Here is a 4,735-nt window from a genome sequence, read left to right as displayed (position 1 = left end):
AAACAAACGAGGTCAAAAGTCTCAATCTCATATCCCAGAATAGTCTTGTCCTTAACTTATCATGGTTAGGTCGAATCATCCCAATGTACAAAATACGCTATATAACATCCTCCCCCCCTTTAGAACATTCGTCCTCGAATGTTAAACTAGTCCTACAGGGTCTTATAAGCATTTCGGGGGAGTCTCTTTTACAACTATCACATATAGTTCATTCATCAATCAACATAACCCATCTAGGAATTTGGATTACTCCGAGGCATAGAATAAGTGATACTTTCTTCTTCTCCTCTTCCCTCCTAAGTCATCTCCTCTCTGCTATTGTTTCACCACAATACCTTAACGGAAGCCATATCTTTAGTACGCGACCTTCTCACCTGGCGATCCAGTATGGCTATAGGCTGCTCCTCGTAGGACAATCCCTCCGTCATCTGGATATCATCTATGGAAAATACTCTGGAAGATCACCTACATATTTGCGAAGCATTGACACGCGAAGACTCGGATGACGCTCCCAACAGACGATAGGTCTAATTCATGGTAACCTCGCCTACTTTACGACGACTCCGGTCGGTCCAACATACCTCGATCGAGCTTTCCCTTCTTGCCGAATCTCATAACACCCTTCATGTGTGACTCTTTCGAAAATACTCAATCGCCAATTTGGAACTCTGCAAGTTGCGTATTTCGTGATATGACTTCCGTCGACTCGTCGCTAAAAACCTTTCCTGAATAAGCTTCACCTTTACCAATAACTTGCTGAATCCTATCTGGCCAATTAACTTAGTTTCGCCAACATCAACCAACCCATCGGTGACCTGCACTTCCCTCATACGAGCCTCAATACTGCCATCTAGATGATAGATGGTAGCTATTATTATAGGCAAACTCCATAAGTGGCAAACGATCATCCCACGCTCTGAAATCAATAACGGTGCCCGCAACATATCCCTGTGGTCCGAATAGTACGCTCGGCTCCGTCCGTCGTCCGAGGGTGACAATCGTATCGAGATTCACTTCGTGACCTCATCCTTCCGGAGTGATCTCCAGATAAACCGAGCTCCTCCTGCCGAGATCAGATGCGAGAGCTGCTAAGTCTCTCTCATAATTTCGCATAGCCTCTAACGATAAATGGTCTTGAATAGTTTCTCGTACGACTCTTCAGGTCCAACGGCGTCATTAGTCTTTACATCCTTGTCACCATTTTACCATAACACATCATAACACCAGCATATATACGGTACCCGTCCCTCTAGCGAGGGACTCAGTGAACCATAACACATCATACTCCGGAATATAGCATAGTGCGCACGACGACATAACCGGCCCGGGACTCGGCGAACGATGTAACAACAGTATGCACGAGCAGAGTCGTGAGTAACCATATGCATAAAAATCATCATTACAGACCCAATAGATAAGTAAGTAATCGACACTCGAGGACTAAGACGATAGTCGAGTTAAGTTCTTTCTAATGTCGTTAGAACTATACAAAGGAAGTCTCTGGGACCACGACAAGTATCACACCAATCCGAGCCGCCTATGAAAGTTACGGACATTATACGCTATAGAACTTTCTACGAACGTATCGAAGCGATCCGAGCCCGTCTATGAAAGTTAGAGACATTATTCAACATAAAACCCTTTAGAAACAAAACTTTTTGCTAATTTTTGAAATCCAATCATACAAAAGACACAAAGACCATAGCCCGACTATATTAAGAATGCGAAAGTCCAGAAGTGAATAAGAATCGTAGACATGCTCGGATCGTAAGAATAGAGTTACCCCGAGGCTCGTATCATAGCTTACCTACAACTAAGACATGCCAATGTTAAAGAAAGGTTAGGTTTACATACCTTGTCCGCTTCCTAAGCTAATCCGAACTTAAGTCTCGGCTCCTCAAGACCTACAATAACGTCATTAGGCACCAAACATTAGCCTGCAGGCACTTAGGAATTTAATTCCAAGCTAGCACTTTATTTACAGAAATTTAAAAGATTTCCCCCAGAATTCAACAAACCCCGAGAATTTAACTCACGAAATCTTCAACAACCATACCAATAACCATATTAACAACATCAACCATTAATTCAAAACGCATTCTAACGTTGCTAGTAACTCTTTCTACATAATTCGACAACATTCCATTTACATTCAAATCAACCACATATTCGGCTACCACATTCCCATGTACCCCTTGGCCGAACGGTTCTCCTTTGTTTTTTCCATGTTTCTCCAAGCTCTAAGGTATGAAAAATGATGAATTATGACTCGCTAGTCATCTAATATCCACATATATAATTCATCCAGTGTACCATGGTCCACACATGGCTTGGATCAATTAAAATTAGCCAAGCCACGAGCGGGAACCCACACTACACCACACGGCCACATTGGCTTGGTTTCATGAAATAATAACTTTCCATAATTCACTTTTAACCCCAAATTTTTTTTAATATTCCATACCAATAAAATCATAAGCAACTTATGCCTTGAAACAAAATCGAAGGTCAAAAGTCTCAATCTCGTATCCCGGAATAGTCTTATCCTTAACTTATCATGGTTAGCTCGGATCATCCCAATGTATAAAATACGGGATATAAAAGCTTACCCCGTAAGGAATAATCAAAGGTTCGGGGTCACCTCTTTTTTTTTAACCGTGTCTATCTTAAATGTTGGCTTTTCTCTTCGTTCAGTATGTTTTTGACCGAGAATTTGATCGAGTGATTTGTTCACGGGGCTTATTTATGCTTCGGGAATTCAGATGTCTCTGAATCACGTTGAGCATTTTGGGCTGAGGTTTTTATATTGTTTGAACCTTTTCCGACCGCTTACTTATAATAGATTAGGCTTGGATACCTGAATCCCTGCCTTGTCAAATTTCGAGACAGCAGTCCCCATTCGAGGGTGTTAAAAGATTTTGGTTCGGTTCAACGTGACCTTATTGCCTTTGCCGAATTTCGATGGCAGTCCCCGGTCTAGGGTATTTAATAAGAAGAAATCGAATTTCGACGGTAGTCCCCGGTATAGGGTATTTAACAAAAAGACATGTCCGAGACAAAAAAAATTCATAACTTTCTTTATTGCAAGTATTCGCACGTACATAATAAATACTTCATCCGTTTTTTTTTTTTTCCGTAAAAAACAAGGAACGATTTTTGACTTTTGGTCCTTTGGCCCTTATGAGTGGGATTGGCCAAAGAAAAAAAAATTTTTAGGACCTATCCGGGGTAGCACTTTACCGTGTTTCTTCATCCAGGAGTTTAACTCATTCTACCTTTTTGGGGTAAACCTCGTGGGGGCTACCCCCCGGAAAATTTTGGCCCTGACCCGGTAAGCACATCAAGTCCCCACTCGGGGGTGACCCTTCGCCCCGGGCACTTTGCCTCTTTTTAAAGAGTAACACTTGTCTTATTGCCTCTTAAAAGCCTTTCGAAACCTCTGGACAAAACCGTCAAGGAAAAGACAACAGTGTTTTCGGACCCCCTTCTTCGATCCTACTTTAAAAAAGGACACATGTTAATAAAAGATGATCACAAGGGGGGATCCATCCCCGTTTCGATCTCTTCAAATGAGCCACATTTCAATTGCGCGTCCGTCCAGGATTCCTTTTACGATTTTTTCCCGTTATTGGTTATTTGTACGCCCTTCCGTTCGACCCAACTTCCCGTCATTGGGATTCTTGGTGTTCAAATTTTTTCTAAGTCCCAAAGCCCCCAACTTAAATGAAAAATTGGCCCTCCGTTTTGGGACCCTTCCTCCTTAAAGAGCCAAACGGACCAACGCATTTTGCGTGTTCGCCCCTTTGGGGGTTTTCCCATGGCCTTTTCGTTGACCCCTTGGTATTTTGAATCGGGGACTTTTGTTTAATTTTTTCGGAACCAAATTTCCCCAACCCAAAAGGAAAAGGGTTTTCCCCCCCCTGATTTTGACGCCATTCCCAAGCCCAATACCTAGGGACTTCCCCCCATTTATATTTGTGTTTATCTTTTCCTTAGATTTTGAATTTTTTTTGTTCGTGGGTTCCCCCGCCTTTTCACTTGGGGTGATACGGAGTCGATACAACTTCGATCTTAACCCCTTTTAGGAAATTATTGACCTTTGTTTAAGAAGGGGCCTTTTTACGTTATTTTTTAGGGTGCCAAAACAGGGTAATATGGTCTCATTAAGTCAATAACCTCCTTTCCTAATTTTTCAACTTCCCCCCAAACCCCTTTGAAAATAATCCCTAAACTAAAGAAACGAGCCTTCCCCGGGGCCCGGCGGACCAACGATGTTCTTCCCCAAATGAACGGGCCAAGGTGATATCACCGGTGCAACAACTCCCCCCGGGTTTATGGATCATCGGGCATGCCTTTGACCCGTCACATTTCTAGACAAAAATTTTTCGACATCCTCCATCCGGCCCAAAGGAAAATCCTAAGATTTTTTGAACTAAGGCTTCGCCCCGGGTGTTGGTACCTCGGGACTTTCTCATCACATAATCGGTTTCTTTGGGACCCGCCGGGTGGGGTCCGAAGGGACCCTCGATCAATTTACCGTCGGGGGAAAAACCTCCTTTTTCCCGAGGATTTTGGGTTCTTTTTGGGCCATTCTCTTTTTCAAGAGTCGAGGGGCCTTTTCACCAATCCTAAGTTAGACCCATTGTGTTTATCTCGCCCCCCCCGTTTTTTCCCCCAAATTTATCAACGACCATATCCGGGTGATTTCCCCCCTTCGACCGAAGAGCCCAAATTA

Source organism: Lycium ferocissimum, chromosome 10, assembly GCF_029784015.1.
Source record: "Lycium ferocissimum isolate CSIRO_LF1 chromosome 10, AGI_CSIRO_Lferr_CH_V1, whole genome shotgun sequence".
Lineage (NCBI taxonomy): Eukaryota > Viridiplantae > Streptophyta > Magnoliopsida > Solanales > Solanaceae > Lycium > Lycium ferocissimum.
Note: the sequence above shows the minus strand (reverse complement) of the source record.